This window comes from Ambystoma mexicanum, chromosome 1p, assembly GCF_040938575.1.
Source record: "Ambystoma mexicanum isolate Mex_15411 chromosome 1p, UKY_AmexF1_1, whole genome shotgun sequence".
Lineage (NCBI taxonomy): Eukaryota > Metazoa > Chordata > Amphibia > Caudata > Ambystomatidae > Ambystoma > Ambystoma mexicanum.
Window position 1 is genome coordinate 469,686,756 of NC_090921.1, and position 17,162 is coordinate 469,703,917.

At 43.0% G+C, this 17,162-nt stretch overlaps 1 protein-coding gene across 3 annotated transcripts in view; it reads left to right on the forward strand.

The window, feature by feature from the left end:
• Positions 1 to 15,920, forward strand: part of UPF1 (UPF1 RNA helicase and ATPase) — a 1,138,135-nt gene extending 1,122,215 nt beyond the window's left edge. For all 3 annotated transcript variants that reach the window (XM_069649320.1, XM_069649322.1, XM_069649321.1), the window contains exon 24: positions 13,421 to 15,920. The gene's annotated coding sequence lies outside the window, so the exon portion shown is untranslated. The remainder of the gene's footprint in view (positions 1 to 13,420) is intronic.
• Positions 15,921 to 17,162: the final 1,242 nt, after the last annotated feature.

The following is a 17,162-nucleotide window of genomic DNA, read 5'->3' on the forward strand; positions in this document are numbered from 1 at the left end:
AGTACAGGCAATGCTACGCAACCTGTTTGTTTGTGTTCTCCAGCATGGGTCTGTCATGGATTCACATGCCAACCCTGCCCCCTCTGCAGCTCTTCTTAGTCATACTGCCACTTAACATGCTTACCAAATCTGAAGATGGCTGCCAGAGGAGGGGCTTAGGAAGAGGACAGTCATTGGCTGTGGGCTGTATGACCCAGAGCTCAGTGATTGGTTTAGAGGAGAAATACCGTGTGTAAGTGAAACTGTTTTTCTTTTACAGAGGATTCCCAGCCTGACGGGGAATATTCATGAGCATGTGAATCCATGCCAGACCCATGCTGGAGAAGAATAGTTACAGGTAAGTAATTTGTTCCTTAAGTGTTACTCACCTGAGTGACTAACCTACTCCTAGTCCATAGTCGCCTTTCCTCCATACGTCCCACCATCCACCCCCCCCCCCTATAATAAGACCAGTGAGTTTGTTAAAGTTTAATACAGTTGACGCGTCAAAGGGGACTGAGGTGTGGCGCCGTGAGTGAGGTTACGGGAGCCTGCGCCCCCGTGCGCCAGTACATTTAAAGGGGAAATGTCTTTTTCTGGTAGAAAAAAGGTTCCGTTCCAGTCCCTCGCGAGGGCCACCTATGCAGAATGGAGGAAAGGGGGACTATGGACTAGGAAGTACGTTAGTCACTCTGATGAGTAACAATTTCTCAGTGAACTTTGCAAAGTCTTGCTTAAATCCTGCTCTGAACTCGCTGTTCTTGGGCCACACCTCAACACTCTTGTGTGTTGCCATGCCTTCAGACGAGATGGTGAATACAGACAGCATCTGTCATGCCTAACGATTGCATTAGTCCGCTCTCTCAAGTACCTCTTGGGAATGATGTCCTCAGGCATCCCATTGATCCCACGCTGCAGGCTCAGAATGAGACCACTTCAGGAGTTTCTAGATGCCCGTTGACAGCTGATATCGGGGTCTTGAGAGGACAGAATTCACCTCCCGCCCTCCTTTCGACAAGCCCTCCAATGGTGTGGTCATCTTCTCAACCTCACTCAGGAAGCCCCTTTTACCTTTCAGCACATTTATCATATTCTAGAGAATATTTGTATAGCGCCAACACTCCCTCAGGGTGCTCACATTACAACAAACGGGCACCACAGAAAGACATCAAGTCACAGTTAAAACGGATGCCTCTGTGGAAGGGTGGGGAGCTCGCACAGGAGAATTCCATGGCAGAGGCCAGTGGATGCCCGAGGGGAAAAAGCCCTACACATCAATGTTCTGGAGCTGAGAGCTGTGTTCTGGGCAATTAAGTGCTTCAAGCCACAATTGCATAACTGGGTGGTTAGCGTTTTCACTGGCAGTACCACCACTATGCTCTATATTTGAAAACTAGGATAGACCCACTGTCAGATCCTCTCTGCAGAGGTGCAAATACTGTGGGCATCAGCGCTGATGCACATGTTACTAATCCCCTTCCATTGGCCAGGTCTAACAATACCATAGCAGATTCACTCAGCAGGTAGGGAAGTCCTGCCACGAATGGGAGCTTCACAAAGGCCATGTTCTCGATTTCTTCTCCAGGTGGGGTCATCCGCAGATTGACCTGTTCGCTACTTTGACCATGTTGGGGAGTTTTACTAATGTTCACATGTAGTAGCACTGTAGAAGACTCTCCTTTTAGTGTACAGGGTCCTAATTCTTCGATTTAGGCCTCTCTACCAAAAAGGTTTGGTAGTTATGGCTGAGCAGCCAGGCTTAGTCTAGGAGGGAGAAGGTATGTAGTAGAGTACAAAGACCTTGGCGCACACAGTCAAGAAGACACTTGGTTATATAAATATTATTTAATATACATACTAGGAATTGTTAAGTTTACTTTTCACTTCAAGTAAGAGAAACTTTATGCATGTATACATTAGGACTTTTGCAGTTGTAACTCAATGGGAAACCTGAAGTTTAAATTCTGATGAGAGAGAGTTTCCCCAGGTTATCAAAAGTATTAATCAACCAACAATCACAGAAAATTACATTTTAGGTATAAAATAAACTGTTTTCCCTTCTAGAATAGTGGAAAGCAATTCAAGTTAAGTAAAAGCACTTGGCAATCAATACTTGAAATCACTGTTTCATGAATGAAGGAATGAATCAAGACCAAGATAGAGCAGGTAAGACGTGCATTAATTTGCACATAGGCATTAGTAATCCATCCCTAGCTAGTTAGGAGTGTCTCGGTGTCAGATTTGTGGGCAAAACAAGCAAAGCCCAGGCTGTAGAAAGTCAAGAGTTACAGAGGAAGACTTGTTGCAGGTAAGTATACTACTTTGTTGGATAAAAGGGGTCAGGGACTTCAGAGAAGGCTCCCTGTATGCACACAGCCGTTGGGCCTGGGCGAATGTGTATGGGCAAACACCCAAATCAGCACTCGAGCAACACAGCAGCAGCAAAGCAATTCTAGGTAGGTTCGCCCAAGAGTCTCACAGTACCTTGGACATGAGGAAGAGGATGCAGAACGAAACTCCTGTGATGCAGCAGCAGACTTGGTCACCGGATTCTTGATCAGGCAGACGAAAGAAGGGACACTGGAGTGGATCTCATAGCAGCATCAGAGTGGAGTGGCTTTCTGCAACGGATTCTTCTTGGTTCTGTGGTTTTAGCGCCCTTTTCAAAGCACCATTGAATAATCGTTACTGCGCGGACCCATCCTTCTGATGGGGGGAGTTCAATTAGCAGAATCTTGCCTCTATAAAACCGGAAGGAGTCCACCAAAGTTTCAGGAGTATTCGATCTTCGGAAGGCGATGCACTGTGCAGTGGTCCCAGTGTATTAGTGGTTTGCAGCCAGTGAAGGTCGCTGCTCGTCGTAGGATGGCTCGAAATGCAGGTTTTTTTTCCAGTTTATTTAGCGCTGGCAGCCCGCAGGCTTCAGGGCGCTTTTACAAACGCAACAACAAATTATACTGACAAATTATACTGACAACAAAAAAACGAAGAAGCTAAACTGTAACCCTCCTGGTTCTATATTCCTGATCTCAGATTGTAGCTAAACGGAAGAGTCTAAACAGGTGGGTCTTCAAGATTTTTCTAAAGTCTAAGTGATTTCCTTCCGATCTTGAGTTCCAGTGGGAGTCTGTTCCACTGCTCTGTTGCCAATACTACAAAAGATCTACCCAAACCTGTCTTGAGCTTATGTTTAGATACTGTGAGTAAACTTTTACCTTCTGACCGTAACTGTCTCTGTGGGTTGTAAATTTCCAGATGATTTTTTAGATGGCAAGGAGCTTTTCCAAAAAGGCACTTGTGATCAAGTGTCATAGCCTTAAACTTAATCCTCTCTTCTACCATAAGCCAATGTAACGATCTTCCGGCCGAGGTAATATGCTCACCTCTCCTTAGTTTCTTCACTATCCTCACTGCGTCATTTTCTATGACCTGGCATCTACCTAGGTCCTTTGCGGTTGCACCAATGAGAAGAGCATTGCCATAGTCCAACCTTAGATAAGAAGATTGGCCCTTTGATTGCTCAGTTGCGCAAGATAGACAACAAGTATGGGAAATTTACCCTGCTACCGTGCCTTCATATGTATAAGCACACAACTGTTGCTCAATTCATTTATGGGCTTGAATTTGCGCCACTCTGGTGCAGGAAGGAAATTACTAAATATGAGGCTCGTTTCTTGAGATCTATGGTTTGTTGTCTGCCAAAATGCATACCAGCTGCTGCTATCCGCTATGAATTGGGGCTATTTTATCGATCATGTACAATCTAGTGGCGACGTATCAATATATAGAAAATTGCTGGTGAGCACAAACTCCAATTTGTATGGAATTATCAGTAGGGGGCTCATCAAAGGCGTTGCCATATCTATTATCCTGCAGGACCTGGAAAGGGAGGCATTGGATGCCCTTGGCAAAGTCGGGTTGTCACGGGATCTTTTTATTCTAAATCCAATGAAGGTAAAGAACTTGTTGCAGCACTATGACTGGAATACAACTGTTAATGCTGTAATGGATAAGAAACTCTATTCCCAATTGGTATCCAACAAAAAAATGGGCACTGCTGAACCTGATCTACTTAAATTTCCAGATAAATCGTGGAGGCAGGAGTTCATGAGATTTAGGTTCAATGTACTAGAAACAGGAATGCTATTGAACATCAGGTTAGGGGATTCTGTCATCCTTCCTCGCTTTAGATTCTATACAAATGAGGCTCAGGACGAAACTTTGGAACATATTTTAACTGATAGTGATGGTTCAAGACAAGATCGTATGAAATGCTTTTCTGAATTTGTACTGAACACTGAATGTGTTGATCTGAATGCCCGTTGGCTGGAGATGCCACATGGAAAGATTTTAATCGGCAGTTACTCGTTCTCTCAGGGAAAATTGTGGAATGTGATGGGGTTCGCTGGTAGAATCCCGTCTGGGAACCACATGAACTGTTTTACTGTCAGGATCCAAAGTTCTGGAACCATTTGATCTAAATGTTATGTATGGTTTTAAGTCCTACTGTTTTTTCTTCTTCTGTAAAATCTACCATAGGTTTTTCCCTCTGTTGTCTTTTCTCCTTTTGTCTAATTTTGAATGTAATGTGGACATTTTATATACATGTACTTGCTTGGTCATGAATATGTGTTCCTCTTTTACTGTGTAACCTAAATAAATAAATAAATAATAAAATAAAAAATAATAAAAAACAAAGCTACACCAAAAAAATAGAATAAAAAAATATTTAAAAAAGGAAAAAACGAAGAATGACATAGAATAAATAGATAATCCAAACAAATTTAAATTCTTTTTTTCTTCAAGTTTAGCATAAATGATTGACAGTAGCTCTAAAAAGGGCGAACGTCAGAGATAACCTAGTCCCTTGCAGCAATAATAACCAAATTTCTTTCTTGGTTAGGTTGGTTATCTGCATAAAAGGTTGCGTCGAATATGGTCCACGCCCTGACGGTTCATGATGAGGTGGCGGAGCGATTCCATTTTGTGTCAACGGAGCCTGCATGCATAGTCTCTTGTGCCTTTTGGGTTTCCTTACTTCAGGGATCGCCTTAGTTGGTAGAATGTTGAGTTGCAGTTTTAAGAATTGCTGGCGCAGAGCTGCTGAAGGAAACTTACTCCAATATATAGGAATCGTTCCTAGTTTCCTTTGTGCTACACAGTACTTTCAACAGAGTTTAGACGACAGTGCCAGCTCCAGTGTCTCGATCTAGTCATACTCGTACAGTCACTTATTAATAGTCTGGGTTTTCTTGCCCCATTCCACAAGTAGTTGCTCTTTCCATCTTGAGTGCCTGCCCAAGTAACATAAAGCCACTTTCAAGCAGTAGCAATAGACCTTTCCGATGGAAGGATAGCGTTTTCCAGGTCACAAAGGTGTTCAGAGACGTCAGACCTAGTTCTTTCCTTATCACTGCTATCGGAATACAGTTCGGAAGCCCAAGTACAGATCTCCAAAAAAGATCCTCTAGGGTTTGCCACAGCTTCCAACTCAACTGGAGTGCGCATTCAGCCCCATAGGTCAATATGGGGGCGGCCTTCATGCAGTAAAAGGTAATTACAGGGGTCAGTGAGAATTTACAATATCTGGATTTAATCAGTCTTGCCTAGGCAGACAGTATCTTTACTTTGCGTTTTAAGCATACTTTTCAGGGTGTGTTGATGTTGCTCACGTTGATGGATATTCCCAGGTAGAGCATTTCGGTTGTTTCTTGAATTTTTTCACCATTTATATACCAACCATTGAATTTAGAGGTCTTACGCTTTGGGTTCCCTGCTGATTTAGAGGCATTTACTCGAAGGTCATTAAATGGGAAGCAAGCCAAGGCGTCCAATTGGTGCTGGAGTCCGATTGGAGTTCTGCCAAGAAGGATGACATCGGCATACAACAATCTTTTGACTGGGGTTCCAGAGATGGACGATGGAAGCACCTAATATCCTTGAATGCATCGCCCATATCAGAAATGTACAATTTGAATATAGCTGGTGCTAAGCGGCATCCTTGATTAATGCCCACTTCTGTTTTCGTGGGGTTTGTCGGGTCCCACCTTTCATTTAGCTTTATTTGAATACTAGTATCGGAGTGTAGTGCTCCAATTGCCTCACGCAAGTGGGCAGGGCATCCACAATCTATTCATTTAAACCTGAGCTTCTGTCTGTTAACTGAATCAAAGGCTTGGGCTAGATCCACTGAGGCCAAGTATACATTTGTGTTGTTCTTTTTTGCAGTTCTTAATTTAAGATAATTAAGAATGGGTTCAAGAATGTTCCAATACCTTTTTTAAAAGCCTGCTTGCCAGTGGTCTTGATGTTTAGATTCCTGGCTCAAATCAGTAAGGTGGTTCAAAATTAGAGCTGCGAAGGGTTTGCCAATAGCATCTAGAAGGGCAATAGGTCTATAATTTGTTGGAACAGACCCATCACCCTTCTTCAAGATGGGGACAATGATGGATGTTGTCTATATGGCCGGAATGTTAAGTCTTGATTTCACCAAGACAACAAATGATATAGGAACGTTGCCCATTCCTCCGGGTTCTTTTCAAGTGTCAAGTTTGTTAGGCTGTCAGGTCCTGCGGCTCTTGAGTTGCTGGAAGTTTTGATTAGTGCAAGGATGTCCTCCCTCTCGGTTTCAAATGCCCAACTCGGACAAGAGATTCCTGTTTCCTCCTTAGCATGTTCAGTCATCTTCGAAAAGAGAGTAGAAAAATGATACGTCCAGTCCCTCTCTGAGATTGAGTTGGTCATTATACTCTGTTGTGGACCAACCATTGAATTGAAGATTTGCCACATCTCCCTTGAATTTTTAGATGCGACAAGCTTCAACATGTGTTCTGCATTTGATTGCATTAACAAATATCTGTTTTTCACCCAGTTATTATAGGCTGTATTGGCCTTCTTGACAGCTTCATGGAATGCCATTGAGGGATTCTGTTTGTGGGCTCTTATTAGGCACATTAGGTCCCTTTTCCGCCCATGGACAGTAGGATCAAATGTATATCTGTGGCAAAACGTTTTATTCTCCCGGGACCTGGTTTCTCATTGTAGATGGCTAGAGATTTTGTGTAGTCTAAGTCATCCAACCTCCCAGTATCCCTTAGGTCTCTTGATAATTTAATCACATTGTCGCAGGACAGCCTCAGTCTATTGCGTCCAGGATGCAATTCTAGGGTAACTACTTCCATGACAAGATCTTTCTTCACACCCAGTGCGAGACATAACTTCAGTATGTTATGATCACTCTGTGTGCTGTCAATAACAGCCATGTCCACTTTATTAGTGTGGAGATTATCAGAGGCAAAAATATACTCCAGTATATGGGATTCTTTCCCAGTCTTCCATGTTGGTTTTGGCGATATGCCCCTGCAATGGCACCCTTTAATACTGAGATGTTCTGCAATTTAAGTTCTTTGCTGAATGGCAGACCTTGTATTTCTGGTTTTTGCAAGTTGCTAGTTTGGCGCTCTATAAGAGTCTTAGCGTTATTAAAACAGTGAATATTTAGATCGCCACATAATGATATTCAAATTATGATTGGCTATCATAGCAGTCTCCCTCTTCCAGCAGCTGTTTGGTGAAACACTTTGGTGCTGGGTCCAATATAGATTACACAATAGGATCTTCCTTACAGCATCGCCCTCACAATTCTGGTATTCTAGCAGGATGACTTGAATTAGGGGTGAGATGTTCTGCATGAGATGTTGCCCATACAACGCTTAGCCCACAACTCTCTAACTAGTCAATAAACCCACCATTGGTCTACCCTTCGCCCCTTTAGTTGCCGGATTGAGGATGGAAACAAAGCCCCCAAGGGTGGGCTGTACTCGCAGCCACGTCTCCTGGAGACAGACATCAAATTGGTCAAAGCGGATGCTCCTTTCTCCCAGTAAATGTTTGAAGCCTCTCGTGTTCCAGAAACCCATAAGTGTGTGCCGGCCAGCCAATCCCAATTGTCCCCCGCCTTATGAGCCTGTGATGCCTTGGTGGCACAGGGTATGTTCTTAGATGGCGTTGAGTTGTTTATCACTATTCTAAAGGGATTTCAGTCATCCATTTGTCCTTTCTGCTGTCATTCACTCTCTGGGACCACATTTCATCACTTTTAGCCTTTATGAATTCTGTGTAGAGGGGTGATTTTGCACTGTCATATGCTTATTGCTGTTTTTTGCGAATCTTGGCAGGCATGCGAGCATATGAATTAACCTCTTCGCTACTTCCAAAGTTAGGAGTGGTCACTGCTTTTAATGAAAACCCCATTATTTTCAAGTGGCTTGTTTCTTGTAGAAGTAGTTTAATTTCCATTGAAGCAATGTGCAACACCACCATATCTTCCCTAAGTTTGTCGGGGAAGTCTACCAAAAGCAGATCCTTAGAATTAATTCCAGCTAGTGGACCAATACTGTGAAAGAGCCTTAAAATATTGGCCCTGTTGAGAATAAGATTATCTTGAATATGTAAGTTTCTCTTTAATTCTATCCAAATAGATTTTTTTCTTCTCATTCAAGGGTCTCCAAGTGGTTTGGCTTATCTGATTTAGAGGCCACAGAGTCCTGGTATCTTGGACCAGTTTGCCTGATTACCTATTGCCCTGCTTTTCTCCAAGTGTCATGAAACGTCTCCCAGCAATTATCGGGGTATCCTCTCGAAGAGGTCTGCCCTTATAAACTCTGGATACTACCCTTATTTTAATTTGAGGGTTTGCGATCCTAAGTGGAGTCAAGTCCTGTTGTTCAGAATTTGAGTCAACCATGCCATCCTGCTCAATCGTCTCTGTGATAACCTGGGTATCACCGATCAGGCGCTGGCCTGGCTGACCTCATTCCTCTCTGATCGACCCTCCCAGGTCCAACTTGGGTCCTTCCGGTCCCCTCTCTCACTCTACCTGTAGTGGTCAACAAATACCTGGCACCTCTCGCCCACCTCACTGCTGCTCTCTGCTCCAACTTTCAGGAGTGGTGTGCCGTCAACGATCTCTGCCTTCATGCCAGTAAGACAGAGATTCTCCTCATCAGCACACCTGCACCCTCCTTTCCTGTCACTCTGGATGGCCTCCCTTGGCCGTCTTCCGCCTCCCACCTGTGAGGCGAAGAAACTCGTGGTCATCTTCGACTCCACACACTCCTTTTCTCCTCACATCTCTGGCATCTCTAAGATGTCAAACTAACAACTTCACCTCCTCAGAGGTATTCATCCTTTCCTCTCCTTCCCCCAGAAGCTCACTGTCTCTAGAGCTCTAGTTCTCTCCAGGCTGGACTACTGCAACAGCCTCTTTCTAAATCTGCCTGATTCTACTCTCCGCCCCCTGCAGCTCATCCAGAACAGGGCTGCAAGACTTGTCCTTGACCTCAAGCCCAGGGATCGTGTATCTCCAGCACTGAAATCCCTGCATTGGCTCCCAGTGGCAGCAAGGATAAGTTCAACACCATCTGCATTGTCCACGGCCTTCTGGGTCTTCAATACCTCCAACTCTCTTCATAAATACCTTCCTACTGCACTTACCCTTGCACCTGCCACCTGCTGGCCACACTTCTTGTTTTGATCCCATGTACAGCACTGCCCTTTCCCCTACACCCTCCCCTGCACTTGAGCCATTTCAATGTCACTTGGCCTAGTAAGATCGTTGTCTCTGTCCTCCCTCTGTTCCCCCCTTACTTGCCTTGTCGAGCCTTGCAACACTTGTGTATAGGCGCGTTACAGATGCCATATCATAATTGTTAGTTGCCTTCGGGCCTGTTGGCGGACAAGCACCCTTTCAAAGTCTTCCATTGCAAGGTGCTAGTCAGCGTGTATTTCCCACTGCCATAGTCTGGGCAACAGGCCCCTTCCAAGAAGACCTACGGCACACTAAGAGGGACGTGGCTTCTACTATGGCGTTCGCGGCCGGTGTTCCCCTGCTCAACATCTGCAGGGCGGCCACATGGCGTTCTGTCCATACCTTCACAAGGTTCTACTGCATCGATGGGGATTCCAGGGAGGAGTCCTGAGTCGGCTAGGCAGTGCTTTGTAACCTTTTCACATGAGGCGACGGTTCCACAGGTGACCTAATTACTCCCGTTGAGTTGTGCCTCTGCCCGTTTTGGTTGTGAAGGTGTACTGCTGTATAATCTTATTCAAGAGCATGTGAATCCATGAAAGATCCAATGCTGGAGAAGGAATATGTTACTGACCAATGCTGGAGAACAAGAATTACAGGTATCTTTCATGGATTCACATGCAACCATCCCTCCTACCGCTCTCTGGTTCTTCTTGGTTTTTACTGCCACATTACGTACGCTGCCAAATGTGAAGATGGCCACCAAGGGTGGAGCAAAGGGTTGCCTGTCTATTTGGCTGTGGGCAGCATGTCCCAAAATGACTCAATTAGAGCAAGCAGTTTCAAAATGTAACGGCAAACTGCTTTAATGTTAGAGGATTCCCAGCCTGACTGGGAATATTCAAGAGCATGTTAATCCATGAAAGTTACCAATGCTGGAGAACAAGAATTACAGGTAAGTAACATATTCCGTACAAATATATACAATCGCCAGTATGTTAATTTACTATACATCAAACTTTCCATGTAAAACAGATGAGTAAGGCAGATGCAGTTGAAATGTTGAGAACCAGTCGCAAGTTCAATTCCTTAGACTTTAGAAGTGCAACCCTAAGATGTATGGGGCCTGATGCTCAAAAATCACAGGTTCCAACACAAGGTTTCTCACAGGTATGGGTTATCCAATAGGAATCAATGGACTTGTGGTGATGATTCTACATAGTTTCAATCTATTTAAAGGTTAAGTAACAATTTGCCAGCAGACGAGTCAGTTCTCGCCTTTCTTCCAGACCCAAAAGTAACCCAGCGGCAGGATAACCGACCCAGGTTCAGAGTAAGAGGGAGATGGGGAAACAGAGGGATGGTTACCAATGTTATCCTATGGAGGAATACCCCAGGGACTCTGATTTTCCCAGGGATCATGATGGGTTGACTGGCTTGCTGGGAGCAAGGTCTTCCGTCCTTTGCTCAAGGGGCTTGCACGTTTGTGGATTCTTGCGGTTTGGTGCAACTGCAAGATGCAATCCCCGTCGACAAAGATTTTCAGATTTCACCGATTACCTCTTCAGGCTACTACACGGGATGGAGGAAGGAGGGTTCCAGCGACGATCACAATTTGCAGGCTGATGGCAGACAGCCTTCCAGTCTCTGTCACGGAAGCTGCTCCTGGACAGGTTTCCTTGAAGGTCAAAAGCTGGAACTCGGCGAGAAGGCCACTTGTGGCACCAGCTGACGACCACCAAAGTGCCGGGTTTGAACGCGGCAAAGCGACTGTTCTGGGGAGGTAGCACACAAGGGAGTTGGACAGTCCACCAGGCAGTTCAGGCACACTTCCGAAGGCTCTGAGGGGCTGGATCTTCGACAGCACCAAGAATAGTTGGTCCCAATAGTGCAAGGGCTGAAGCACCAACAAGGGTCTTTGGAGATCAGGCAGAGGAGCAGGGTTTCACCGGGCCGCTCACTGGAGAGGTTGCTGGGCCACTGCAGTATTCGTCCTCTGGTCAACAGGCTGCTATTCTTAGGATTCTTGGGTCCAACATAGATCTGAAGAATGACTGCAGGAATTATCCTTTTATCCGAAACCTGAGATGGAGGCAAGTCCAATGCCATCAATGGTAAGGATCTGCACCATTGAAAAAGCCAATCGGGGACAACTACTGGTTTCACATCTGCCCCAGTAGAAGACTAGCACCAATAATGTGGACTGGGAACACACACACTGCCCTCCGCAAAGTGCATATTAATAACTAGTGCTCCTTGGCTTATGAGTGCAACCTTGCTGGGTGCGGCTAAAGTAACCTACGGTTGTTTTTGAGAAATGTATAAATCTGTGTACTATATAATCCACTAAACTTGAGTTATTCTGGACTAATTCCTAGGATCCTGTGTAGATTTGTGCCTACGAATCCCAAATATGACTTTAAAAACGTTATTCTACTTTGTATGACTTTGGTCTCATCATCGCTAGCTTGTGTGATGATTTTCATGCATGCGTGTCTCGTCTTGGCGCTTCCATGTCAACTGGCCTTTGTCTATGCGCTATATAATAAAAAAATAAGCTGCTACAATCGGCTTGGCTTTAGGCGCATATAAAAGTAACCAAACATCCAATGTGTAAAAAGCCAGGGTGATCAAAAAAAGTATCCCCGTAGCTCTACAGTGTAAGGTGCTGTGTGCAATGTAAAAATAAAAGAATTCAAAAGGGAAGGACTGATCAGTTTCCCCATAACAAATGAGCAACAGGCAAGTGAAGCTGAAGACTTTACTTCACTTCAAATAGAGCAGGATCAAAAACTGAGCAAAAAGAATGGTGTTCCATAGAAAACTAGAGGGAAAGTTACAGAGGATTCCCTGCCTAATAACTGGAATATTTATACAGCATGTGAATCTATCAAAAATAACCATGCCAGAAAAACAGGAGTTAAGTAACATATTGCATACATTTTTCTCAACCCAAGTAACGGGTTTTGTCACTGAGACACTGTTGAATCTATGGCCAACAGACAGCCGAAACCTGAGTTGGCAGTGCATTTTAGAAACTGCTGACTGAGCCTACTAATTCTATTCCTTCTATGTCACTCGGAGTTCAACCATTTGCTGCTTTGGGACAATGAAATGCCAAATTGATGTTTTTGATTCATTGTTGGTGCACGGGCGGATACACAAGTACAGCTCCAGGTGGATACTCATACTATTGTTTTAGCCATCACTTTTATATAATCTGAATTTCACTTGATCAGTGGTATGGTATGCGTGCACCTGCAGTCTGTTTCTATCTTTGGGGATTGCTGTGCCCATCTTGGCCATTCGTTTTTGAGACCCTGTATGGCTGAATATTTGTATTACTATGTGTATTATTTGAGTATTCATTTAACTACGTTTTAAGTGATGGGGGTTTGCTGTTCATTTAGTTTAAAAGTTATTTCTGTCTTAAAATTAGCAGAATGTTACATGCAAACCGCTTGCAAATATTCATGCAAACAGAAAGATGTCAGAACCTTTTGGGGTCTGTTTGTGTGAACATGTGAATCTGTCACTGCAGACAATACAGACTTCCGAGAGCATCTAGTGTGTGGTTAGATAATACCTTTCATTAAAAAGGCATATTTTTAAGTGTTCTTTGTTTATTTAAGAAGTGGGTTTGGAAAATCTTGGCTATGTTTGTTTTTCATAAACTTGACAATTCGAAGTAGTTTTGAATAGTGTTTAGGGGTGTGATCAACAAAATACACATTGCTATTCATTTACCAAACGTACACTGCTCTAGATAGTTCAATTATAAGAAAATGCAGTTTTTAAAACTAATAAAAATAACCAAGTTACCTTCTGCTGTTAAAATTGCATGCATGTCTGACTTAAGATGGGGATATTAAAATATTTACATTCATGCATTTTTTTTTTCTTTTTACATAGGATGAGGAAGACGAGCTAAGCTTGTGTGGAGCTTAGTTCATCCGCATTTTATTCTGGGTAATAAAAAATAAAATAAAATGGATACCTGTTTTCCACTGCTAAAACTGAAGCACCACTGTGTGAGAGCAACAGGAGAGAAAGAGGACGACGAGAGAAAACAATCAATCGAGAGAGAGACACGGAGATCGAGAGACCAATGCTGGCACACTGAGACAAGGCGAAAGACAGAAGAGAAGAGGAAACCGGAGGACTGGTCTGCACTTCATTGGGAAAGACGGGACCAGATTGTGCGCATCAGCAAAAATGCTACCATCAAATCACCCCAACAGAATTGATTGGTCAGCTGAGACACTGCTCCCCAACCCAAATAAAGTACGCTAGAGAGAACAGCCTTCACAGATAACCACTCTGTTGTTCTCTTCGTTGTGAAGGGTGTACGTTTATCAGAGCAGGAGAAGAAAATCTTAATCTCAGAGGTGTTCTCTTGCGTAATAGCAGAGTATAGCAGCGCATTGTTTGCTGTAGAGGAGCAGAAAATCTCAAGACAACCAAGTATGCTCTGAACATACCACAAATGGCCCCATGGTGTCAAGAGCTCAACTTTGAGATGTAGGTTTTGTTTGGAGGTGACCTTGTTGCCTTCATGTCAAAATGCCATTGCGCTGCCCGCACACCATATGGGTTGTTCACTGTAAATTGGTTTGAACCAATTTTACAATGCAAAGGATGACAGGAGTTTTAGAAGTAGGTTGCATCTCATGAGTTGACAAAGGATCTGAGAGATCCTTGTTCAGAAATCTTTTAAACTTAGATTACCAACATTGCAGAGAATGTTCACTGTAATTCAAAGTTTGCAGCAATGACTTTTTGATTAATCTCATCTCCCTAAAATGGAGAATATCAGGAATAATCGACTGGAGCTTGAATACTCCTCCAAGAGGGAGGGTTTGTTGTTTGCTGTAATGAGCTACTGTCGGAATTATGTGAAAACCTTATTTTCATAAAGTACAGTATGCTTTGAAATGGAGGTGGTGTTCTGCGCCATTCAGCCCTGAGCGAAAACGTGCACGCAAGCCTGCATTAATAACCCCTGGGAATTGGGAAGAAGTTGTGGAAACTGCGGATTATATTGGTATGGAAGTAATGATTCTACACATTTCTGAAGCAGGTTGAATATGAGAAACGCTGGCTGTTGATAAGGACAACTTTGGCAGCTGAGTACAATGAAGAGAATGATTTGGGGCTTTTGCACAGCTTCTAGTTCAATGGTCTAAATCGGAAAGATGAATGAGTCCCAGGTAACCGGCACAGTAAAACAGGGACTTCATTCAGGTACGGGATGCAGCTTTGTCATCAGTACTGGTTTGTAAGAGGAGATTCTTAAGGTGCAACTTGAACTTACAGCAGAGCACAGGGGGACAAACTTCAGCTTTTTAAAATGCTACTACTTATGGTTCTAAGAACCGTAAGAATAGAAGTCAAAATGAAACATTGAAAGCAATGTATTACTTCGTCTACGGACTATTTTAGATTTTCCACCATTGCATGCATACCAGAACATTTCTATTGACCCTTTTTAGCAGACCCTAAAAGAAAAACAAATCTATCAATAATTGGGTTCAGTTCAATTGAGTAAAAGTTGCTAGGTATAGGCATTTTAGAAAGGTTTCACTTTAGTTTTATACACCAGAGGGCTCCCAGTAGATCACTTTATTTGTGGCGTTGGCGTAACACCAAATATATGCCCTACATCACTGCACAATAATGAAATGACTAGACTAGCGTTTTTTAAATGAAAACATCTTTGACATCCACTTTCACCCTACAATAAATGTTTGGCACACTTTTAGAATTAATGCATTCAGCGGCAATTACCTGAATGTCCACTTCTTTGAGTTGTACAACTGCTAAAGGTATGCATACTTTATGCCTATAGGTCTTGGGTTGAGCACCACACATGAAAATAGAACTCGTAATGATTAAACTTTTTTTCAGTCCTACAACTAAGTTATCATATCCAAGATTTACAGAAATAAAATAGTTTCTAAAACTATACTTGTTCTCCATCTTGAATCCTTCTGCAAAGCTTAGATTTCGTAAACTGACGAAAGAATGGAACACAGGCTTTACTTCCTGCAACCTGGACTTTTATTTATTAACATTGCCGAAGGGCTTTTTTTAATTTTAGTTTTTGTTTTTTGGGTAGGCTGAGCAGTTGCATATGTGGAATTTTGACATAGGTTCACGATGAAAAACCCTTTGTGCAAAGCAAATCATTGGGTAAATCAAATCACCTCACCTTTATTTTCACTGGTTGGAATGCTTGGCTCTGCTTAGTGCTTTTTTATTTTTTCCTCATAGCAGTTTTTCTAGGTTTTATTGTTCCACTAACATCCGTGCTAGCACTGTTACTTTTTTTTTATTTTTTATTTTGTCTCCATTCGTTTTAAACCGGTTTGTCATCAATAAAATATGATTAATAAACCGCTATTGCATTCAAGGTGGTCTGTACTTGTGTTGATCATTTTTTGAAAAATATATTTAAATCTTTGGTTTGAGGTACGTAGATGCATATCTTGTCTCTAAACTGTGCTCTATACTTCCATCACACACGTTTTCTGTCCATACTTTTCCCTCTCGCATTTTTGGTGTTACTCATATATCCCATCCAATTCCTCAATCGTGTAGGGATAATGGGGCAACAGCCTGCTACAGCGCTAACTCGGGAAAGAAAACGCAGCAGCTTGGGCACGTGTGGGGCAACACCCACATATTCCCTGTGCTCTCCTTCACCAGGAAATGACAGGAGTTCTCCATCTGTTTACCGTTGACCCCTTTGGGGTCCAAGTTAGTTTTTATTTCTTAGTGTGCATGCACCCCACGGGTAGAACTTCAAACACTGTCTCTTGTTCGAGGTGTATTTCTCAGAATCAGAGCCATAACCCCCGTTGCTTCTAGTGGATCAGGACCAATCACTCTTGTTCCCGTGTTGCTTGTGATGCTCTATCCTTGGACTTTGTTCGACGGTCTGTTCGTCAGAGGATGTTTTCGAGTGACTAGTCCCATCGGCTGGGAGAAACTTTGTAAAAAGATGTGATTTACTTCTGCATAATAGACCCCTTGACCTGGCGATGGATTTGTCAGCTCACCGAACTGGTAGTGGTTGAGTGTTGGGTAAGAATTGAAGTAGTCACACTGTGTGCGACTACACAACACTTATCTGGTTGGTATTAGGAAACCCACCTTTTGGTATAGGTCTGTACTACACAAGTTGGTAGTGTGACTGAGCAGCCACGCCTATCTCAAAAGGGGTCAATCTGAGCTGTAGAGCTGTAGCAATGAAATTCATCAATGCAAGTAACACACAAGGTTTCATTTGTAAATAAATATTTAACATCCCGTTTTAAATCTGCGTTCTTTAAAAAGGCAATTTGTGTAACAATGTGAATATACTTTAAAAAAATACTTTTCAGAATCAGAACAAGTTAGTGGATAATATTTGGATATGCTTCATACACCTAGAGGTGATTTCAATCACCAGGACAGTAATGGCATCACACTAGTTGGCAGAATCTGAGGTTGTAGAAAGGAAAGGTTTAAGGAAGGACAAAGGTTAAACAGGTTCCCAGTATATGTGAGGACACTTAAATCTTCCAATGAAATCTAGACAAGCCTTTCCCACCAATAAGTCTAAACAAGTTACCATCTATTAGGGACAAACAATATCAAATTCAATGGGCTA